Here is a 25,730-nt window from a genome sequence, read left to right on the forward strand (position 1 = left end):
TTATACTTTTTCATCCAAGTTAATCTCAATTATTGTGGTTTCACTGAAAGTTTTCTTATTTAGTTCTTAGCGCTACCTTTGCCCAATTCATTTTCTTTCAGAAGATGAAATCAAGACCTGAGATGGTACCAGTTTGTCTGTTTGATGAATAACAATGATTACCCTTTTTATTCATTCAACCCTTTTTATTCATTCATTTTTATTCAGTTACCGTTGTTCATTTTTTTTTTTTGGGTGAGACAACAGTTCATGGAGTAAGAATTATTTGCTTTCTAAAGGTAGATCATTAATAAAGTAATTAAGTAATAAAATAATTGAAACGGAGACAATTAAATAGCATAACCTATATGCAACTATTATTAATGGCAACCTTAAGCATTATGCCCCCATATAAATCATAAAAAAGAAAAAGTTTACTCACTAAAAAGACTGTAAACCAAATAAGACATAAGTATGTGTTTCAGGTTTTATAACTCCATATATTTCCAAATAGTCAAGGTTCAAGGAACCTTGTTGACTTGTTCCTGGAAACCACATTTCATCTTTTCTGGAGGAAGCAGAGCATGAAATTTTCTTGAGACTGAGCAGATGAGGTGTTTCGTCATTATTAGGACAATATAGCCATTGGCATAGCAGGTTTATTCTGTTGCCTCATTAGATGCCACTGAGAAAAGTGAACTAAGAGCAAAAAGTGAGCAAGTCCAACTACGGTGATTATGTAAAGAGACTTCCAGACATCTTACTACTTTAAAACAATGATTCTCTTATTACTAAAATGTCCAAAAGTGCTACACATATATCTCTGAGAGAAATCCTATAAATGTAATATTTGTTGCAAATTATAGTTGCAAACAGGCAAGAGAGCTTCTATGTGATGCAGGCAAAGAGGACAAAGCAAAACCTCAAAATTTAGGAGCTGTCGTTTGTTGTAGCTCAGGGAGAAAGCTCAGCAGGTCATCCAGTTTATTAGCCAGCTTCTAGGCAGAGTGGAACTGAATGTGTCCTATATAGAAGAGCGTTGTGGTTAGAAATGTCTTCCCTTGTGAAAGATTTAAGCTAAGATGTGCCAACTAAGAGAACACGACTCTTTTATTTTTCCCTTAAAACCTAGTTTGTAATAAGATCTTTTATATATACTTTTAGTGTTTACATTGTAACTGCCCCCCAAATCCGACATATATGTTTCACATGTAGTTACATTCCAATTGTGATAGAATAGCCACAGGAACTGAGAGGATGCTTTATTTTTATTAGTGTTCCTAATGTACTGGCCCAATTCTTCTCCATTGTAGATGGAATGAAGTTTATTGCTTTAAGCAAAATTACCAGTGCAACAATAAATCGTCATGGTTATACGTCCAGGGCCTTCTTGTCACTGATTCAAATTTACTTCTGAGCTCCTCATTTTCTAAGGCGAAGTCTTCTATAAATACACAAGCATTTCATTTCTCCTGAAACACTCAATCAAAATGGGATGACTTTCTTATGGCTTGTTAACAGTTCCATAAGCAACTTAAAAGTACAACAATCAGAAAGAACATAATCCTTTCTAAGCAATTATAAAACCAAGTAGAAATCTGTGTGCATGTTCATTCTTTTATTCTTTCAACAACTAGCTGCTGATATGGCTTGGCTGTGTCCCCACCCAAATCTCATCTTGATTTGTAACTCTCATAATCCCCATGTGTTGTGGGAGGGACCCCATGAGAGGTAATTGAATCATGAGAGTGGGTCTTTTCTGTACTGTTCTCATGATAGCAACTAAGTCTCACGAGGTCTGATGGCTTTATACAGGGGAGGTCCCTTGCACGTGCCTGTCACCATGTAAGACGTGGCTTTGCTCCTCTTTGCCTTCTGCCATGATTGTGAGCCCTCCCCAGCCATGTGGAACTGTGAGTCAATTAAACCTCTGTCCTTTATAAATTACCCAGTCTTAGGTATGTCTTTATTAGCAGCTTGAGAACAGATTAATAAAGCTACTGGGCAGCAAGCACTGTGCAAGGAGCTCAAGATACAGCAGTAAATAAAGCAGACAAACATCCCTACCTTCATGGAGTTTATGTTGTACCGGAGAAGAGAGACAGAAGAGCAGTAAAATAAATAAAAGTAAAATATGCAAGATATTAAGGAAAATGACATTTGAATATTACTCTTATAAATATTTTCGCATAAGTTGATAGTTTTCTTTGTACACAAATAATAAGAATCAGGTCAGGAAACATTAGTATACACATTCAGGGTAGTCAACTAATTTTGCCAAAGTCACACAGTAGGTCATAGAATATGATCTTAAAACCCAGGTCTTTCGATTTCGCGCCTTGGGATTTTTCCATTACAAAATACTGCCTACACAGCACCAAAAGGAAATTACATGTTTCCAGAGAGCTGTATATTGAATATCATGGAAATAAAAATTCAAATAATCAGAAATATATGTATATCTGAATATTTCAAGGTTTTCTACTCTCAGCCTCCAAAAAGAAAGAGGCAGGATCCAATTAATAATAATGGAATGGAGCGCTGGATAATGAGCAATAGAACATCTGTTACTTCTCCTTTTTAGTTGTTTTTTTAATAGACTTTTCTTTCAGAGGGATTCTGAGTCTATTTGTCTCATTGCAGGCACTTCTACTACCTTGGTTTATGAGTACGGGGGTAAAGGAGTTGTCGTTTTGCGGGGAAGCTTATGGAAGAAAGCTAAGGGGTAGTACATGAGTCTGTTTCACAATTGCAGGCAATGCCTTCATTGGAGAGTTTTAGAAGTAAAACACAGAGGCCAAAATATTTTCAGACTGTTTAGGTGGCCACAGAGGTGTAGTAGTTGTTTTGTTTACGTTGGATAATTATAAGTCCTAAAAGAAAAAAATAAATGTCACCAAGAAAACAAGGCACTGAGTTTTCGATAGTTTTACTTTTTATTAAGCCATGGTTATTAGCCTGCTGCAGAATGCATGATACTAATGTGGAAATGCCAGGGGCACAACAGCATGTCAAGCTTAATGAAGCTCACTGTGACCGACACAATTGGAAAAGGTCAAGAAGTATGCAGCAGAATGGACAACACACAGATTCATTTCTTCCATGACTGTGCACTCAAGCAAAGCAGCACGGAGAACTGAGCCATTATTCAGTGAAATTCATCGGCATTCTGTTCAATGTTGACCATACATTCAAACAGCTCCAATTTATTGCCCAAATTGTCCACTATCTGCATTCTTTACCCACTTTGCTCTTTTTAAGACCAGAGAGGCTGTGTGAAAATAAAATACACATATATAAGATAATCGTAATTGTAATTTGCTTATTTCTTTTTTTAGCATAGTCGATGTGATTTTTACCCCTTACAGTAGCGCCAAGAGAGCAGTTACATCCCAGCTCCAGTCTGAAAGTGGTTAAAGTAGCCAGGAGTGGGAAGAACCAGAGACAAGTTGAAGTTATGTCCTTGGGAGTATGAAAGGCCAAAGTCTGAGACACCGAATTCTCTGGCCAATTCTATGTGTGAAATTGGGGCCCACTGGGAAAATAAGAAAAATAGAAAAAGATTCAAAATTCAGGAAGAATAGAATTGGGAATGAAAAAGTGAGAGCTATTCTTAACCAGTTCACCCAAGTGATCTCATTCCTCTAAGATTTTCAGTCTACATTTATATTCTCACCACAGATCTTTCCCCTGAGCTTCAGATTTGAATACCCAATGGCCTGTTGGATGTCCACATCTATATATTTCACATCTATTTCAAATACAACTTATTTCAGCCTGCTCTGCCTTTCCCTAGGACTTTGCTGCTCAGTTTTTGGCATTACAATGAGCCCAAATTATCTAAACTAAAGAAAAATTGAATTTACCCTGGAATCTCTTTTCCCTCACCCCAGTCAAGTACCAAATACTTCCAATTTTGCTGTCCAAATATGTCTTGCATTCCACCCCCTTCTTTCTGTTCTTAATATCACTGAATGGATTCAGTCCCTCCTTATGTGGCAGAGATGAAGAAACCAAGACTGAGGGATGAAGTCATTTACCAATAGGCAGTGGTGGAGTCAGGGTTCCAGTCTGGACTGTAGGGTCCATCCTCTTCCCAGTCTAAGCTCTCCCCTGCTGTCCCACCCTGCCTCTCCTAACTCAGACACAGTCCAGGTTCCTAAATATGGTGTGAAGGCAAAAATTCCACCAAAGTTAAATAGATAAGAAAGACTTTATTCGAGGCTATTGCAATGGAGGAGAACTCCATTTCTTAAATGGGAAACAGAACTCATTTCTGCTTAAGCAAAGATCAGGGGAGTTTTTAAGAGCAGGGTTGGGGGTGGGAATGAAAACCATAGGCCATCTGTGTTTGCTAACTGGCCTTATCTAAAGGAAAAGTGAACTTTCTCATATCTTCATGAAAGGAGGGGCTTGTAAAACTACAACTGGAAACAACGCACCCACAGAAGTTAGGCTCCTACTCTCCCGCAGAAACTGGGAGATGGGGTGCCATCTCCCTGCATGTTTGCATTTCAAGGAGTTGGCTCCCGGATCCTTAAAGAAAGGCATTCCTGGGTTATAAAATTGAAAAGAGGCTTTTAAAAGGATTTATGTCACAAAAAATTAAAGAAATAACTTATAATTACACATTTTCTAGAGAAATTGCTGTAAGGAAATGGAGGTCTGTGCCTAGAGTCAGGAAGCTATGTGAAGTTTGGCCAAACTGAGGGACATATTAAGATCATCTTCCATAGACTACAGGGGGCTTCAATCATCAAGCCCTTCCCTTCCTCTCTGCTCTAGTTTCTCACCACAGAGAACTATGAATCTGACCTCTGTGTCATCAGCACTATGTCTGTGGAACTAATTTTTATGTAAGGGTGTCTTTGCAATCTCCCTCCAGACCAATCTGTGGTTTGTTGACTGCTACTAGGAATCTCGTCTGGGGCTAGGAGTCTGGAGCCAGGAGCTTCTTGTTCATTTGGAGAGGAAGTCAAGGGAACCTGACATTCCCTACCCTCAGCTGCCAAACAAGGTCTTTAACAGAACAACCTCTATCACTTTGAAGAAGACAGAAACCAGCCAAAATACAAATTAGAGTGGAGGAAATTCAGCTTAATTTGGTGTTTTTAATGAACCTGAGAATTGATGCTGTCAGCGGAACCCGGCATGGAAGCAAGGGAGGTGAAATATTGTACCAATCATGTCTCATGTCCGTCTTCCCCATGATTATAAAGTTTAAATGTTCTTTAGTTAGGTCTATGAGTATCTTATAATATCTTAAGTATCTTAAATAATATATTTATTTGGTTAGGGGTAAACTTTTATATACCAATTGTATTAGTCTGTTCTCACAGTGCTATAAAGAACTGCCTGAGACTGGGTAATTTATAAAGGAAAGAGGTTTAATTGACTCACAGTTCCAAATTACTGAAGAAGTCCTCAGGAAACTTACAATCATGGCAGAAGGGGAAGGAAACACGACCTTCTTCACATGATGGCAGGGTGGAGAAGTGCCGAGCAAAGAAGGAAAAGCCCCTTATAAAACCATCAGACCTTATGAGAACTCACTCACTATCACAAGAACAGCAGCATGGGGGTAACCGCGCCCATGATTTAATTACCTCCCACCAGATCCCGCCCATGACATGTGGGAACTACAATTCAAGATGAGATTTGGGTGGGGACACAGTTGAATCATATCACCAATCAAAGATATTGATGGGACAATGACTGCTTTTCGGTGTACTTTTTCAATATATTTTAAACCTCTCCATATTTGTCAGTTAATAAATACTTATTTTCAGTGCTCTGGACTCAGTGCCCCTTTCCTTATACTGACTTTCTTGGCCTTCCAAATAAGATATTACAAGTTCTCTGTGCTATACAAATTCTCTGTGCACACAGGTAAACTTGGCCCAGATAACATTTATGTTTCATTTATTTGTTTAAAAAACATTGTCAGGTCTGACGTTGTGTCAAATGCGATGAGACGCTGTAGATACAAGAGTGACAAAACTTAGATGAATCTTGCTTTCAACAAGCTCACAGTGAGTGGATAAGGCAGGTGTTAAACAAATAATCACATAAACAAGTACAAATGTATGACTTCCATAAACTGTGAGGCACTGATACTTAGCAGGGATTTGACTTACGATTTGACAAGGAAGTCCAGGGAAAGCTTCACTGGGAATCTGGCTTATAAAGGATGAATAGGAATGATCTAGATGAAGAGACCCAGTAGGCAGGAATGACTAAATGTAAGTCAGTATAGCTACTGCATAGACAGTGAGAGAATGTGAAAGTCAGGAAAAGCCTGGATAGGAAGACAGGGTGAGCTCATACGAGACCTTTGAGGTGTTCAGAGTAGATGTAAGTGGGAGGCTACTGAGTTGGCCCAATCTAGAAACAATGATATTTTACTCAGAATGTTGTGGCTGAATTTTCATTTGCTACATGAGTTTCAGCCATCAGTGAAGAAAAAAGGTTCATAAGAAACTTGCTCAGGAAGCAGAAAACCAAACACTGCATAACCTCGATTAAAAGTGGGAGCTTAACAATGAGAACACATGGACACAGGAGGGGAAAAATACACACTGTCAGAAGGCTGTGGGGAGGGAGAGCATCAGGAAAAATAGCTAATGCATGCTGGGCTTAATATCTAGGTGGTGGGTTGACAGGTGCAGCAAACCACCATGATGCACGTTTACCTCTGTAACAAACCTGAACATGCTGCACATGCATCTTGGAACTTAAAACAAAACAAAACAAAACAAAACAAAATAAAATAAAATAGATGTCTGCTTAGAAGTACAAATCCACATTACATCTAATCCACTCTTACAAATTGCCCTTGATTGAAATATTTGGTTTGTTTTTGTCACCTTGGACTCCAAGCTTGTACGTCCTATTAAGTATGCAGTGATCAGTTGAAATACCTTGGTGACAGGATTTCCAGTGCTATATTCAGAAACATTCCTAGGCTTTCTATCTATTGTGTTATTGAATCTATTGTGTTATTGCATGGTTCAAGTTCATATTCCTTCAGAAGTACGATTTATTAACAAAAAAATCATGGCCCAGAGGAAGGAGTCAATAGAAAACAGAAGGTATTTCCCAATTACCAGGAATTTGCTTTGTTTTTATTTTTGATATATGTTGGTTGTAAGCTATACATGTTCTTTGCTAAGAAACAACCCTTGAGCCGTGTAGAGTCAGGAGTTGGGCCCCTTCAGAGGCTGAGGTTTGCTGCTTCTGTGTGCTTTCCTTCCAAATAAAAGCGGTTGGAGAAACAGGTTGATCTCCAGAATTAGAAACTCTTCAGATGCTTCCTGCCTTTTTATATCTGCATTTTAGAATCAAAAGAGCTAAATTAGAGAATTCATTAATAGTTAAATTTCAGGTACCAATTCTGATATAAGTAATATTTTGTGGAAATATCTCTTATATTGGAAGTATTCTAATTGGTCAAATCAAGTGGATCTTTCCCCTTAATTACTGATTGGTAAGCTTTATCTTAGTTAAGCTTGAACAAGACCAGTGGTTTGGTCGGTTTTACTAAATTATATTCATGCAGCTATTCAAGTTAATATACAACGAAAAGAGTTCAGTGAAATTAGTTGTTAATACTGACAACAGGGATTATGTAGCACACATACATTATATATTGCTATGTTAACATGACTTTGAGAGGTAACAGGATGGGAGGGACACAGAGTATGGCAGAATACATAAGGAGAGGAAACAAAGCCCTTCTTTTTTTTTTTTTAGACGGAGTTTCACCTTCTTACCTGGGCTGCAGTGCAATGGCACGATCTTGGCTCACTGCAACCCTCGCCTCCCGGGTTCAAGTGATTCTCCTGCCTCAGCCTCCCAAGTAGCTGGGATTATGGGCATGCGCCACCATGCCTGGCTAATTTTTGTATTTTTAGTAGAGATGGGGTTTCACCGTGTTGATCAGGCTGGTCTCAAACTCCTGACCTTAGGTGATCCACCCGCCTCGGCCTCCCAAAGTGCTGTGATTACAGGTGTGAGTCACGCGCCCGGCCACAAAGCCCTTTTTAAAGCCAGTGCCATGAGTAGGTAGCAAAACTGGGAGGAACGGCTTTGTTATAGCCACAGAAACGGAATCATGAAGCACTGGGGCTCTCAGACAAAATCTTGCTGTCCCACTTTTAAAGCGAGCAGAAAGCGATTGCATGTCAATGAGCAGCTGGATATCAGCAGCAACAATGACAGGCTGGAGATTACCAGTACCACCCAATGTTTTTCTGGTAGGTTTTAGATTTTTGCACTGCCCCAGTGAATGACTGCAATTATTAAGCCAACTGAGTAGCATGGGGATCCAGGGAGACAGAGAGATGAGAGAGAGGGAGAGAGAGAGAGAGAGAGAGAGAATTATAATAAAGAAATTTATTTTATTTATTTATGTATTATTTATTGTACACATATCAAATGTTAGGGAGAAAAAATTTTTGACTGAATTCCAACAGCTTTTATGCTCATTATGCAAGTTGCAGACTAAGGTACTAAGTGACCTACTACTGGCTCCTCCTCCTCATCCCATCTACATATTCTTTCTCTTTTACTCCTTATTTTATCCCTCTTCCTCCTTTCCTCCATAATACTGAAGAGGATCTATTGTACCTATTTATAATGTACACGGGTCAACATGGGTGTTTGTAGGTGTAGGCAGTATTTCCACCTCCCTTGCTATGTGCAGTTGAGAACATGGTAATATACCAACGAGTATTATGAAGAAGACCTTCGGGATATTCTGGGTTGCCTTCTTATTTGCATGACATATGACCAACCTGATGGGTGACTGCTTCCAGATGTCCTTGAAACTCAATAAGATGCTTTTAAAATGCCATCTTAACGACAGTTGCCACTTTGGAATAACCCTGTTCTGGTGATCTTGTAATCTTAGCTCTCCCCAGGAATGCCCCTGTGATGGTTAATATTAGCTGTCAACTTGATTGGATTGAAAGATGCCTGGATGGCTGGTAGAGTATTGTTCTTGGGTGTACCTGTGAGGGTGTTGCCAGAGGGGATTGACATTTGGGTCAGTGGACTGGGAGAGGAAGACCCACTCCCAGTGTGGGTGGACACCATCCATTTGGCTTGCCAGCAGAGCAAAAACAAAGCAGGCAGAAGATGGGATAACTTTGCTTGCTGAGTCTTCTAGTTTCCTTCTTTCTCCCAGGCTGGATGCTTCCTTCTGCCCTTGGACATCAGACTGCAGGTTCTTCAGCCTTTGGACTCTTGGACTTACACCAGTGGTTTGCCAGGGCCTCTTGGGCCTTCAACCACAGGCTGAAGGCTGCACTGTTGGCTTCCCTGGTCTGTAGACTTTCAGACTTTGGCTGAGTCACTACTGGCATCTTTTTTCCTCAGCTTGCAGATGGCCTATCGTAGGGCTTCGCCTTGTGATGGTGTGAGTCAGTTCTCCCTAATAAACTCCCTTTCACGTATACATATGTCCTATTAATGCTGTCCTTCTGGAAAGCCCTGACTAATACAGCACCCAAAGATTGTGGTATTGAAATTATAGTTTCAACAGTGATTATTACAATAGTAACAGTTTCTGTTTATGAAGCATTTACAATATGCCACACACTGGGCTATAACTTTTACATGAATTAGGGCTTCCAGCCACCTCTACGCTGAAAACCATCAATGACATCCCATTGTTTTTAGGAGGAATACCCAATGATCCCCAAAGCTTAACCTATTCTGGCCCCTGCCTTTCAGGTCTCATTGTCACTCATCTCTTCCTCATTTCCTGTACTTCAGGCACACACCTAGAGCTCTTTAAATGCTCAATTGCTCTCCTGCCTCTGGACTCTTCCAACTGCTGGTCTCGCTGCCAGAGCGCTCTTCCTCATGAGAATCTGCCTTGCTCTCCTGCTTACGTCTTGTTCCTTGTCATATGTTCTTAAAGACCATGTTCTTTTTCCTTGGTACACACATGTCAATTTGCTATATGTCCACTGATGTCATTGTCTTTCTCTCCATTGGTACCAAAGCTCCATGAGAAGGGGGCGGATTCTACTTGTGTTCATTATTGCATATCAGCTGATTTTATCCGATGTACAATAAAGGATCAACATGAGTACCGAATAAATAAAAGAATGAATGGATTCTGTTTTGCCAAGGCTTATATCTATTTTACATTAGACCTTAACTCTCTGTAAAGAGACTTGTTTCTGTGGCAGCACTTTTTTACCCACTTCACAGGCATTTGGAACCCACTATAGGGGTCAATAAGTGACTCAGTAACTCTGAGAGACTAGATATGTATCCATCTCCCCAAAGTCCTGGCCGCTTCAAACACTGTTAGAAGTCCCACTACACAGTTCTAATCCAATTGATCTATGTGCTATCTTTTAGACTTTGAATAACACTGTGGTCTTATCCAAAGGGAAGAGAAGGGTATTGATATTTATCAAGGGCCTACTTTCTTCCTGGAACACCATTTGGTGCCTTTCATACATTCAGTTAAAATAACTACCAGTGCATTAAAAATAGAATAATAATTGTAAGGTATTTTGGAAACATAAAGACCTCTGTAATATTAACTACATTAGAACATTTCTTAGAGGATTGAGATTTTGAAATATTAAATTGCACCTGCATTGCTTAGTGAGCTAACTCACTCCTCTACAGATAACCTTTGTGAAAATAAAAATGATTTTTGGCAATGTCATTCCATGGAGAAAATCTGATAAACTTAAAGTGATTGCAAATTGTCCCCCAAAAGATCAGGTGTCCTTGTTATTGTTAAGCCAGTTTCTGCAATTACAAGATTGTGTAAGAAAGCAAAAGTTGTATTAGCTAATGTACTGAACATTTAACAATTAGTTTCCAGTAAAGTTCTCACCCCACCTACCTTGAATGTCTCTCTGTCCATTGCATCAACATATTTGGTAGTTGTTGCCTGTTGATACTTTAAGAGGTTGTGACTTTTATTTAAGTAAAATGCTAATCAACTGGAATGGCAAACTTTGAGGAAGGTGAAGGATTTCCAAAAAAAGAAGAAAGTGACATTAGAGAACTCTTTAATATATGTCAAACTACCACCAAATGAGTCTGGCAGAGTTAGAACAGTTAATGTCAGAAGAAGAGAAATCCATGAGGGCTATGACATGATAGGTGCCTCAAAGAGACAGATCTGAGAATCAAAGAATTAAAGGGAGTGCTGGCAAAATTTATAAGGCTGTTTATGAGGCACTTATGATCTTGTGACACAAAGGGCCATGTTGACATACAATTTTGAAGGGAAATTATGATCTATTAATCAACACATAACTCATTATTGGTTTATTACATAATTCATATTTACTTAAAAAGTATTGACAAAATGAACTAATTTTCCTTATATTATTTTGAAAGAGAAATGCCCAAACATATTAACTTTGTTCACCATTTAGTATGACACTTAGACCTTCGTGTAGTAAATTTACTTTACATGTCTTTTTCCAGGTTTTATGTACCCTCACATAGTGAAGACTACATTCAAGTCACTAGGTTTTATCTCTTCCTTTCAAATAAGTTAAGCGAGCTATTCCCCTGATTTTTTGCCCAGCCGCAATCATCCATACTGGTCCTATATAATTAATTTTCAAGGTTAAAACTTGGATCATATCTCCACTTTTCCTGCCTCATTCTTTGTATATGTTCATATTCATCCTGTGGAAAATATCTTTGACACAATAGAAATACTGAGGAAAAAGTTATCATTAATATTTTCACACATTTCTTCTGCATGATGAATGACTGTGATCCGTAAGAGCTGAGTGTTATTATCGTTATTGTATCATTCTTGCATTGCTATGAAGAAATACCTGAGACTGGGTGACTTATAAACAAAGCAGGTTTAATTGGCTCACAGTTCTGTGGGGTGTACAGGAAGCATAGAGCTGGCATGTGCTTCTAGGGAGGTTTCTGGAAGCTTACAGTCATGGCAGAAAGCAATGCGGGAGCTTGCACATCACATGGTGAGAGTGGGATCCACAGAGAGAGGGGAAGGTGCCATATGCTTTCTCACAACCAGATTTTGCAAGAACTCACTATCATGAGGACAGCACCAAGAGGATGGTGCTAAACCATTCATGAAAACCCAGCCCCATGATCCAATCACTTCCCACCAGGAGGTTTGGGTGGGGACATACATCCAAACTATATCAGTTGTGATAACAACTTCTCTAGTTAGGATGTTCTCTGAATACTGAATCTCTTTCTTGGATACTTTTATAATGATCCCTGTGATGAAACTGCAGTTAATTTTCTATATTACCTGATTCTCTTGAAGTCACCACATAATTTTCACCTTTGCAAAGATAGAAATACTAACAGTGTAACAGAATGCCAGGTCAGATAGCCGATCGACTGATAATTAACACAAGTGAAGTCAATGTACCTTTTTAATCACTATTTTGAAGCACTGTTGATTCATTTATTTAAAAAGTTGAAGTACAAATTAAAAATATTCAGGATATATTAAATCCATGAGTAGGCAATGAACACATTATATGGGGCCAAGATTTTGCTTAGAGAAAAATGACTTCCACGAGTCCTTAATTTATTTTTATCTGAGTTTTATTTTTGGTTTGAATTACCCAGATAAATTCTTTAATTTATTTGTCTATGTAAATGAAGTGGAAGAATTATGTACTCAAGTGAAAATAAATGGGTAAGTCTATTCCTATATGCAGTCTACCGAAAGTAATTTACTGAATTCTTTTTATGTTCTTAGTTCAAAATTATAGGCTTGTAGGACAAAAAGAAATAAGGTATGTTATGTAACTTACATTAACACCGAAGTATAAAGAAAGGAAATAATCAATTCTCTTAGTATCTTTGGAAGCAGTATTAAATATTTTAAAGTTCCTATTATATTATTTAATTCATTTTAATATCTGAGAAAAATACACTAAAGTATAAAATGTACAAACTGAAAAAGACATTCTCATACATTAATACCTTTAGTATACACTGGTATCTTACATACACACATATTTAAAATGTATATGTAATATTATGCTTAATGAATAATTTAGGAAAATATCCAAAAAAAACTTTAGCATTCTATCTTATTATATATTTATTTTAAAACAGATTATTTTACTTTAATGCACTAATCATTTCAAAGAAACTACTTACAACTTTTTATATACAGTTTATCATTAAAGTCAAATTAAATATGAATAGACTATAATTTTTATGAGCTTCCACTTGCCACAAGAAAATAATTTTTTTCTTTTGTTTTAAAGAAAATGACTGATGGATAGAGTGATTGATTTAATAATGGATATAGACAGACCTAATTTTACTGCACTTTACTGTGCTCTGCAGATACTGTGTTGTAAATTGAAGGTTTGTGGAAATTGTGCATCCAGTAATCTTACTGGCACCATTTTTCCAAACAGCACGTGTTCCCTTAATGTCTCTGTGTCACATTTTGAAAATTCTTGCAATATTTTAAAATTTGTCATTACTAGTATTGCAGCTATTATGGTGATCTGTTTAGTGATCTTCGATGTTACTATTGTAATTATTTTGTGGCAATATGCACCATGGCAATACAAGAAGGCGAACTTAATTGACAAACGGTGGCCTGACTGCTCCAGTGACTGGAAGTTACCCCTTTTCTTTTCCTCTCCTTGGGTCTCTCTATTCCTTAAGACAAAATAATATTGATATCAGGCCAATTAATGACTCTAAAATGGCCTGTAGGTCTTCACATGAAAGGAAAATCACACATATCTCACCTTACATCTAAAACTGGGTATGATGAAGTGAGGAAGAGATATTGAAAGCTGAGACAGGCCAAAAGCTAGGCCTCCTGCATCAAGCAGTTAGCCACATTGTGAATGCAAAGGGCAAAGTACTTGAAGGAAATTGAAAGTGTTAATCCAGGGAATACACAAATGATAAGAAAAAGAAACAGTCTAATTGCTGATATGGAGAAAGTCTGAGTGTTCTGAACACACAATCAAGTCAACCACAACATTCCCTTTAGGCAAAGCCTAATCCAGAGCGAGGCCCTCACTCTCTTCAATTCTATGAAGGTTGTAAGAGGTGAGGAAGCTGCAGAAGAAAAGTTTGAAGCTAGAAGAGGTTGGTTCATGGGGTTTAAGATAAGAAACTGTCTCCATATATAACAGTGCAAAGTGAAGCAGCAAATGCTGATGAAAAAGCTGCAGAAAATTATCCAGAATATTTATTTAAGATTATTGATGAAGGTGGCTTCACTAAACAACAGATTTTCAATGTAAATGAAAAATCCTTAAATTGGAACAAGATGCCATCTAGGACTTTCATAGCTAGAGAGGAGAAGTCAATGCCTGGCTTCAAAGCTTCAGAAGACAAGCTGACTCACTTTTTAAGTGCTAATGCAGCTGGTGACTTTAAGTGGAAGTTAATACTCATTTACTATTCCAAAAATCCTAGGGCTCTTAAGGTTTAATGATACATCTACTCTGCCTATGCTCTGTAAATGGAACAAAACCTGGATGATAGCACGTCTGTTTACAGCATGGTTTGCTGTTCATTTTAAGCCCATTGAGACCTGTTGCTTAGAAAAATATGTCTTGCAAAATGTTACTGTTCATTGACAATGGACCTGGTCACCCAAGAGCTCTGATGAAGTTGTACAAGAAAATTAATGTTGTTTTTATTCCTGCTTACATAACATTCTGTAGCCCAAGGATCAAGGAGCAATTTTGATTTTCAAGTCTTATGATTTAAAAAGTACATTTTGTGCTTGCTTACACAGCACATTTACTAAAATTAGAATGATACAGAGAAGATTAGCATGGACCCAGCACAAGGATGACATGAAAATTCTTGAAGCATTCCATATTTTTGAAAATTAAAAAAAATTGCATAGTTGCCATACATAGTGATTCCTATGATGGATCTGGGCAAAGTAAATTTAAAAATCTTCTGGAAATAATTCAGCATTCTAGATGCTATTATGAACATTCATGATTCATGAGGAGGCCGAAATATCAACATTAATGAGAGTCTGGAAGAAGTTGATTTCAACTTTCATGGATGACATTGAGGGGTTCAAGGCTTCAGTGGCTAAAGTAATTGCAAATTTGATAGAAATGGTAAGAACTAGAATTAAAAATGGAGTCTGAAGATATGACTAAATTGCTGCAATCTTATTATAAAACTTGAATGAATGAGGAATTGCTTCTTATGGATGAACAAATAAATTGTTTTTCTCAGATGGAACCTACTCCTGGTGAAGATGCTGTGAATATTGTTGAAATGACCACAAACAGTTTAGAATACTTAATTGATAAAGTATCCTAAATGCATAAACTTAACTGATAAAGCAGTGACAGAGATTGTGAGGATTGATTCTAATTTTGAAAGTTCTACTATGGGCAAAATGCTATGAAACAGCAGAGTATGCTACAGAGGAGTCTTTCATGGAAAGCAGAGCCGATCCATGGAGCAAGCATTTTTGTTTTCTTATTTTAAGAAATTCGCACAACCACCCCAATCTTCAGCAACAATCACCCTGATTAGTTATCAATCATCAATGTCAAGGCAAAACCCGCCACCAGCAAAAAGATCAGAACTCTCTGAAGGTTCAGATGATTATTACCACTTTTTTAATATAGTTTTTTTAAATTAAGATATCTACATTGTGGTTTTTTGTTTGTTTGTTTGTTTTTTTCTTTTTTTTTTGAGACAGAGTCTCGCTCTGTCGCCCAGGCTGGAGTGCAGTGGCCGGATCTCAGCTCACTGCAAGCTCCGCCTCCGGGGTTTACGCCATTCTCCTGCCTCAGCCTCCCAAGTAGCTGGGACTACAGGCGCCCGCCACCGCACCCGGCTAGTTTTTTTGTATTTTTTTTTTTTTAGTAGAGACGGGGTTTCACCGTGTTAGCCAGGATGGTCTCGATCTCCTGACCTTGTGATCCGCCCGTCTCGGCCTCCCAAAGTGCTGGGATTACAGGCTTGAGCCACCGCGCCCGGCCTACATTGTGGTTTTAAACATAATACTATCGCACACTTTATATACGACACTATAGAGTACACATAACTTTTGTATCCTCTGGAAAACAAAAAAAAAATTGTGTGCCTTACTTAATTATGATATTTACTTTATCGTATTGTTCTAGAACCAAGGTTACCATATTGCTGGGGTATATTTCCTTTCCATCTTGTTTTTCTAGGAATTTGTGATAGTTAACGGAAAAGATATATGCAATAAAGTGGAAAAACTCAGGGTTAAGAATACTTAAGTTAGAACTCAGGGTTAAGAATACTAGAAATTATAATAAGAGGTCAATATGGTGAAAAGGAACACAGATATTCAGGTCACAAATTTCTACACTGTTGTTATAATTGAGCTTTGAATTTGTTTCTAGGACTTCTGGCAGCTGAAGTGAAATAAGGAGGTGAGAAATTACATAGACATTATTTTTTCTTTTTCTTTTTCTTTTTTTTTTTTTTTTTTTGAGACGGAGTCTCGCTCTGTCGCCCAGGCTGGAGTGCAGTGGCCGGATCTCAGCTCACTGCAAGTTCCGCCTCCCGGGTTTACGCCATTCTCCTGCCTCAGCCTCCCGAGTAGCTGGGACTACAGGCGCCCGCCACCTCGCCCGGCTATTTTTTTTTTGTATTTTTTAGTAGAGACGGGGTTTCACCGTGCTAGCCAGGATGGTCTCGATCTCCTGACCTCGTGATCCGCCCGTCTCGGCCTCCCAAAGTGCTGGGATTACAGGCTTGAGCCACTGCGCCCGGCCAGACATTATTTTTTCTTATGGAAAAGTAAAGAAGGTATTTAGACATGGTTGATAGACACGTTTTTCCGTAACAGAAAATTTCAAGTGCTTCCAGTTTTGTTTTGGAGATTTATTATTATTTTAAGTAAATCCAATGCAGTCTTAAGTACAATCTGTTGCATATCATTTTATTCTTGGCTTAATTTCTAAATATTTGTGTGATTTGAGTAATTCATTTAAGTTTTCTTGACTTTGGTTTCTTCATCTGTAAAGGAAGGGGACAGGGCAAGATGACCCGCGCTCAAGTCCTTCGTAATTCTAATATCCCATATCCAGTGGGTTCCCATTTTCCCAGCATAGAGAATAGCACTTATTATTTAAAAAGCCAAGTTTGCCTTTTTATAAATTTGCCTTTTGATAAATAATCTCTTCTTAGGAAGAAATATTTTTAAGTTAGGGGGTCACCTGTCAATTATGTCGAATGCTCCGAAGAGTTAAATAAGAGAAGGACTGATCAGTTTGGTTCGTTTGCGAGAGATTGCTCAAGAAATGAAAAGTTAATTTCAGAGTGGAATGAGTGTCAACTTCCTGGTGTACTGGGTATCCACTTCCTAGCATGCCTCTTTACATCCTTTGATTTGTGGCCCCAGCTGTACCCACTGTGCAATTGGACCCACACACTGTTAATGTAAGGAAGGCAGGAACTGGGTCGTTCTTACTCCATTGAGAGTCTTGAAGGTGTCAGGAGAGAGTGTCTGCTCAATAAATGTTGCCTGACAATTGACTTTTGAATCTTGTTCTTACTTACTTCTGTTGACATGCTACCAAAATCAGTGTTTTGTCAACCCTGTGTAGCATCTAACGTAAGGTTTAGCATCTAATGTCATTGTTTATCCTGAAAATTTTTGGAGTTAAAATAACCTTTGAAAATCTCTTAAGAGGCTTAGAAATTATGGTATGTTGGATTTTGTGAAAAAATCTTATAAAGTTGTGTGTGTATACATCCTATATAAGAATGTATAATATATAATAAATGTGTAAGTTAAATACAAGTTTACTATATTTTTAATCATATGAGGATGAAAGAGAAGTGAAAGAATAAAAAAAGGAAAATGATCATGTCTCACTGTATTTGCAACAGTTAAAACCATATAAGATACAACATCATTCCATCCCTAAATAGCAGAAGCCTGTGTACAGTGAAATGGGCAATGTGTGAATTGATAACAAGATAAGTATGATTCCCAGTTCACACTCCATGTCCCCAGGAGGAGAAGCCTGCAGGCCATGGTATTTATTGTGATTATCTGGAGCTGGTCCACAGGACGTACCTCCTGACTACTTGCACAGCTGCTCAGGGTGAGACTCATTTCTCCCTTTTTCCAACTTCATTCTCGTATCAATACGTCCAGTTATATGTTATTAGGTAGTGATAAGGGTCTTTGGAGGTCTAGAGCAAAAACAGAGTTCTGTGAGATCCTCTGGAAATCTTCACAAGCCAATGCAAAGTTGATCACCTACCATTTCAACCCTGCGGGTAACCGGATCAGGCAGGATGGGCTAGGTTATACTGCAATATCACACAATTCCAGAACCCCAGGGGATTAAGACCACAAAGGCTTATTCATATTTCTTACTCATGCTACGTGTCCATCATGGACTAGTTTGGGGCTCTGCTCCAATTCAACCTCATTCTGAAACTCAGGCTGTTGGAACAGCCACAATCTGAAATCTGTCAGTCACCGTGGCAGAAAGTAAGTGAAATACAGCACGCCACACATGAGATCTTTAACACTTGCACTAGAAGAGACACGTACCCCTTCTGTGCACTTTGCATTGGTCAAATCATATTATGTCACTATGTTTTATACCAAGGAGAAGAGCCAGTACAATCCTGCCCTATGCTTAAGAGTACAACTGGAAAACTTGCTGAATAGTATTAATGACCACTGCAATAAACATGTGCCAAACAGTGAATTTGGTAGGGTTTCCAGGTCCATCCTGATCTGTCTGGTTTTACGTTCTCAAATAACTTTTAGTTCTTTCAGCTCAGGCACACTGAATGACTCACATATCTCAGAGGAGGAACAAATAGTCTTGTCCCTCTTCCCTTTTATTTAATAAAGAAAGAAGGACACAAGGAGAAAGAAATAAGACGGAAATTAATCCTCGTAGAATTTCATGTGTCATTTGATGGCCAGGATGATCAGTTTTTAGTTCAATTAATGCCTGTGGTAGACTGAATAATGAACTCCCTCAACGATGTCCATATCTTAATTTCTGAAACTTGTAGTATATGTGACATTGTATGACAAAGAAAAATCAAGGTTCAAGATGGAATTAAGTTTAATAGCCAGCCGATCTTAATATAGAAAGATTATGCTGGATTATCTAGGTGACCCAAAGTAATCACAAGGTTTATTAAAAGTGAAGGAGGGAGGCAGAAGAGGAGGCCAGAAGTCAGATGGTGTGATTGGAGAAAAGGACTGAACTATCTATTGCTAGCTTTGTAGATGGAGAAAGCTGGTTATGAGGCAAGCCATATAAGCATCCTCCAGAAGCTGGAAAAGGCAATGAGACCATTTCTCCTGCGAAACCTCCAGAAAGAAATGCAGCCCTGGCCACACCTTGACTTTATTCCAGTGAGATCCATGTCAGACTTCTGACCTACAGAACTGTGAGATGATAAATGTATTGTTTTAAGCCACTCATTTTCTGACAATTTTTAAAAGCAGCTATTGAAAAGCAATACGATACCTTTATGTTTTTTGAACTAACTTGTATTTCTAAAACTATGGCTACTCTAACACATTCAGACACTATTTCAATAATTTGGCTCTGTAATATGTAGTTAAAAGGAATAAAAGGAAGCACATTGGTCTGCATGTTATTGTTATTGTTTTTGGAGAAAAACTCTGTTAAACCATGTGGCAGAATATGTCACCTCTTCTATCTCAAGCAGAAATGTGGCTTGGCGTGCAGGTAGAGGCTTTAGTATCTGAATTCTTAGCTATATTGGGAACAGATACAAAACCTTCTAATTCACATGCTAAACTTTGTTGGCTGTGACTCCCTATGTTTCCATTGCTTCCTGTGGCGTGTCAAAGCCTCTTATAGCATCCACCCATCTTTGTAACTGCTTTTGATTCAGAGACCATATTTTGAGAAAGACTGAATCAAAAGACATTCAGAAAGAAAGTGATATCTTGAGATTACATAGTAAAATCACCCGCATCTCATATGCTTCAATGACATTCTTAGAATATGGGGTGAAAAATGTCTGAAATAAACAAAACTATGTGGCATGAGAAGGTCTTGCAGGACTCCAGCGTGGAAATGGACTGGCATTAGAAAACTGAGAGGGACAGTGATGGAGTTAACATTACACTTTGAGTTGGAAATCCTAGGGATGAAGCAACGAACAGAATCAGACCTAGGTATGGCACAGATGTTGGAACTATTTGGCAGAGAATTACAAATCATGATTTTAATTGAAATGGTTCTGATGGAAAAGGCAGACAGCATGCAAGTTCACATGAGTAGTTACAGCAGAGAGATGAACACTAGAAGGTAAAACTAAATGCTAAATGGAAATGCTAAAAATGTAAAACATGGTAACCAGATGAAGAATGCCTTTGATAAATTTATCAGTAGAATGAACTCAGCCAAGGAAAGAATCAATGAACTTAAAGATAGGTCAATAAAAATTACCCATCTAAAAAAAAAAAGAAAGAAAAAGAAAAGGAAACAAAAACACAATTAGAAGAGAACATCCAAGAGCTATATTCTAATATATGTGCAATTAAAATTCTAGAAGGAAAAGAAAAATGCAGAACAGGATAGGAAAAACATTTTAAGAAATTATGGCTGAATTTTTTTTTCAGAATTAATAACAGGCATGAAGTCACAGATCCAAGAAGCTCTTTGGACAGAAGAGATGTCAATACCAGGCAGAAACTTGGATGTATGCAAATAAAATGTCAGAAATGGAATAAATGAAGGGTTTTTTTCATATTTCTAATTGTTCTAAAAATATCTGGTGATTTAAAGCAAAATATATAGTGTGTTTATGACATTTGCAAAAATAAAATATATGATGACATTAGCGCAAAGGATCAGAGGAGATAATTCAGAATGTACCCTTGTAAAAACCTCACAGTGGATGTGAACTGGTATGTTAAAATGTGAAGGTAGATTCTGCTGAATAAAAAACATCTTCTAAATCCTGGAGCAACCACACACTTTTTAACAGAAGATAAATAACAAATCAATAAAGAAAGTAAAACGGAATCACAAAACAATTCTCATTTAACCCAAAGCAGAGCAGACATTTTTAAAAAGAATAAAAAACATATGACACAAATAGAAAATAGCTAGCTAATTTATCCCTATCTACAATCTTAACAAATGTGAATGGTCTTAACACATCAATTTAAAAAACAGATTTTTAGATGAGATAAAAAGGTAAGATACAATACCCTATCTATAAGAAACAACTTACATTTGAAGAGATAGATATTTTTAAAAAGATAGAAAAAAAAAAAAACAAAAGGAAGAAAGGGTATCTATGCTAATATCAGATAAAGTCAACTTTATCTCTGAGTTATGTGAGCTATTCACCAGTATCAACTTTAAAAATCTATCATGAAACAATCATGTTTAGAAGAATTCATTCAGTATGATGGGAAGCAATGGCTAAAGACTATTCTTGTACTTCATAATACTGTCTGAAGCCTCACATCCTTTTCAAATGGTTGAAGTGTTTTCACATTTCCCAGATGATGAAAATAAATCACAGAGTAGGTCAGCATTTTACCCCAGAGTGGGTAACCAATCACTAATATGTGACAGAACCGGATCTTAATTACTGTGCTGTCTTCTTTACAAAAAGAGTTTCTGTAAGTATAAGGCTACTTCCCACCTCTGGGGGAACATTAAAAACAATAAAGCCCAATTCTCCAAGACAAGCTTTCTTTCGGATGGGTGGTGTTGCTTCAGTTCTTTTAAATTCCTTGATTTCACCCTCCTCTTTCAAGAGAGTAAGACATTTATCCATATCATACCCAAGAGAGAGTCCCTGCTACAACACAGGTTGTGGCATTACAGAAGACTAAAGTAAGAGGGACATAGAAGATAAATATATCCAAGATACAGGTCAGCACATCCAGGAGGAGGCAGAGAAGCAACAGGTCAGGTAACTTGACTAGACATTCTCAGCCATTAATTTCAGAACAGGACTAAGCACCAGATCTCCAAATATCAAATACAGGGCTGGGTGCGTAGCTCACGCTTGTAATCCCAGCGCTTCGGGAGGCTGGGGCGGGGCAGATCACCTGAGATCAGCTGGAGACTAGCCTGATCAACGTGGTGAAACCCGGTCTCTACTAAAAATACAAAATTAGCCGGGCATGGTGGCGCATGCCTGTAATCCCAGCTACTTGGGAGGCTGAGGCTGGAGAATCGCTTGAATCCCGGAGGGAGGTGGAGGTTGCAGTGAGCGGAGATGCCGCCATTGCACTCCAGCCTGGGCAACATGAGTGAAACTCCGTCTTAAAAACAAAAACAAAAGCACAAAACAAAACAACAACAACAACAAATCAACAAACAAATATAATTCATCACTGTTTCCTCTTCCCCTCCTTACCATGATTTGTAGCTGTAACTCTGTAACACCAAGAAAAAATTCAAATGAGTAGCACCAGCCAAAGGAGGCCACTTGTAAAACACAATATATCTTAATCATTAATTTATGAGATGATTGTAAAGGGCCCATCAAACTTGCCAGTATCTAAAGTGTAGTTTTAATGTTGGTCTTTTAAGCCTTCTTTTTTTCTTTTTTTTTCTATTGGGAATTGCCTTCAGAATTCCAGTCTCTTAACCAAGTATCCACAACCCAGCAACAAAGTGGACTTTCAGAATTTGAGGCACCAGGACTTTCTAATTCCCAGTTCCTTTCTCTATAGGAAATTGTACCTCTTGGGCAGTGTTACCCTGAGAAGGGAGTGAGACTTGGGGAAGGTGCCCACAGCTCAGTACTGGCCTTGAGGACAGTGTGCATTCCAGAACAGAGAATGAAGTGAAGTGTACTCTTAAGGCAGCATTTCATATTTGTCCCTGTTCCTCAACTTAAGAGCAATTGATTGATCTTTTCTGAAAGTTTTTCATAAATAAGACAAAGAAATTTAAATGTACTCTTAAATTTCTCCTTTTGTGTAAATCTAAAATCAGTTAACCTTTCTATAAAAACTTGGTGATGGAAGATCATGGTCTAGTATACAGTATTGGGTTGTTTGCTCCATTTTAAAAAATCTATTTTATTTTTCCTGGAACTAACATACTGAGAGGTAAGATCTTGAGATTCTGATGAGTTTTAGTGAAATGTGTCCACGTTAAACTTTGGATTGGTTAAAACAAAATGACAGGAAGCCTATACACATTATTACACATGGAGAAAATCAATACAAATTATTGTTTCAAAAGTTTACATTTGATGAGTTTTGATCTTATCATTTGAAGTGCCATATAAACATTTTATTATTAAAATAGAATCCGGTAAACCAAGCAAAAAGAACAAAACAATACAGTATAACAATGCAAATGTTTAGAAAGCAAGGAACTCTCTTAACACTCAAATTCAAGCTTAGATATGGTCAAGGTGACAAACTATTTCTGTTTGCTAAGAAAGATTATTTTTTAGCACTTGTTGGCTTTAAAAGATGGTCTCCTTGCTTTTAGGCTGCCTCCATGTGTTCTGATGATATCCGTGTTTGTCCAAGTTGTGTACCAGAATTTATTTTTCCCTCCATTTAAAATAAAGTATGGATTTTCAATCAGTACATGAAAGAAAACTGGACGTGAAGGCAGAAGAATTTTGTGGATGACCTAGCTCTGCTACATACAATTTATATGGATTTTTAATACAATTATTTGCTTTATTTAATTTCCTTTTGCTTCAGAGTTTTCAGCTAGGAAATGGAGATGATAATATCCATCATAATTGACTCACAAGGATGTGATGATCAAATAATTTAATATATTAGATAACACTGGATAACACCTTACTATACACACACTAGTTACCAATATAAAAGTGAAATTGACTTTTTTTTGTAAGTGGAAACTTCTGCATTGTATTACAGTGTACTATAGAACAGATTGGATAGAAGTCCTTTGATTCTTTTTTTGTTTTTCTAATATCTAATTTTGTAACTTAGCGAATCAAATCAATTTTCCATAAAATAGATGACGAAGGAACCTCTATCAAAGCTTTTAGATTTAAAAAAATCCCCCTTAAATTTTTTTTTTTCTTGAATTGGACTACTAGTCAGAAAACACTTGGACTCCAGGTCTATAATGCAACTAACATGGAAACATTTAATCTCTGCACAGCTTGGTTTCCTTATGGAAGGTATCTTCCAGCTTTGATAACCAGTGATTTTAAGAAATCTGTGATGTAATCCACATAACTTACTGCACATTTAAAAATGAAAATATTCCTAGTAAAAATGAATTGGAGTTTTCATGGAAGGAAGGGAATACAGTTTAATAACTCAAAGAACCCGAAACATTTCCTTTAAAACCAAAACAAAACATGTTTTACAGTTTCTGAAGTATATGAGTCACATTCAGTTTTAATATCAATCTTCACAGAATATCACTTGATTGAAATTTCAGTAATTTATATTTGTGTTTAATTGAAAATTCTAAGAAAATGGAAAAGCCAACATAAAAACATATTCTCTAACTCACTCAATATGTTATTAAATCATTTTGTTTTCTCTAATTATTAAGTAGAATGTCTTAAATTGTTTTCTAATTCTTAAGAGAAACAATGATTTATAACCACCAACTTAATTTTATTAGATACCAAAAATGTTTTCAGATTTGGACATCACAAGCCTCGACCAGTAACAATTTGATATTTGCTAATCATTGTTGTTTTCTTTGAAAAGCTTACGTAGAATATTCAATAATCAGTTCTTTAAAATGCAATGTTTTGTGAACAAGTAGCACGACTAATACATGATTTGTCTACACCATTGAAAATTTTAATTTACTTTTTGCATACCAATCCCTATGGCTTTCAATTAAGTCTTATAGAAAAGAAATGATGTTTCTTGTATACAAGGAAACAGAGGATTGAATCAATTCATGTGTAGGAATTAATTTACATGACTAAGAATACCAATAAAATACCCGAAATCGCTATGCTGATTTGTGGAAATAGGTGAATAAAGAGTCATGTTCAAAAAGCTTAGTTTGCTGCAGCTGATATTAAACCTATATTAACATTTTAATAGGCTACTACAAGACACAGAGCAATATCATCGAAGTTGCTTTGCTCTTTAAAAGGTCATTTTATAGTACTGAGACAGAAATAATATTAATAAATTACTGGCACAATGTGTTTCTAGTGATTTAGAAAATGTTCCAGTATTTGAATAGAAATATAGTCAGGGTTCAGGCACAGCTATATTGGTCTGTAAAACCGGATTAAAGCAATCAATCTGTGATCAAAAATCTCTATTGGAAGATTATTAGGCCCACCCAATTCACCATTTCAATTCTAACGACCATTTGCCCTAGACAGTAGAATAGACAGGTGGAGAAACTGAGCTTCCAGTTTACATGACTTTCCAAACACCTTAATGCCTTTGCTTAAATATCACTGGCAATTTTTTTTTTTTTTTTTAAGTTAAGAAAAATCGGCAAAATGGGAAGACTTAGTGGTGGTCGTTTGACCCTGTTGGGCTGGGGCAGGGATCCGAGGGTGGAAATTGAGACTTCACTTAAGAGCTACTTAGGGGGGTGCACAGAAACCACCGCGGGCCTTTTCTGAAGCATTTGCTGCCCCCGCGGCGAAGGGACGCTTAAGGAGGAAGCGCCTGTGGAACTGAGAAAGCGTTATTTCATCGCGGAATACAAAAAATTCAAGTCTCTAGATGGCAGCCTTCAATACCTTTGGAAAGCAGTCTGTCTCCTCCTCCGCCACCCCCACCTCCCCTCCCACCGCATCTCGGCTCC

General features: G+C 37.5%; 1 protein-coding gene and 1 non-coding gene across 9 annotated transcripts in view; one reads left to right on the top strand and one right to left on the bottom strand.

Moving 5' to 3' along the window:
- The window catches only part of SPHKA (SPHK1 interactor, AKAP domain containing), a 195,038-nt gene that overhangs the window by 167,759 nt on the left and 1,549 nt on the right, over positions 1-25,730 (bottom strand). The gene's annotated exons all lie outside the window — the stretch shown is intronic.
- On the top strand, positions 14,725-14,831 carry LOC112425233 (U6 spliceosomal RNA). The gene has a single exon (XR_003016305.2). It is a non-coding gene; the product is annotated as a U6 spliceosomal RNA (small nuclear RNA).

The sequence above is a fragment of the Macaca nemestrina genome, chromosome 11, assembly GCF_043159975.1.
Source record: "Macaca nemestrina isolate mMacNem1 chromosome 11, mMacNem.hap1, whole genome shotgun sequence".
NCBI lineage: Eukaryota > Metazoa > Chordata > Mammalia > Primates > Cercopithecidae > Macaca > Macaca nemestrina.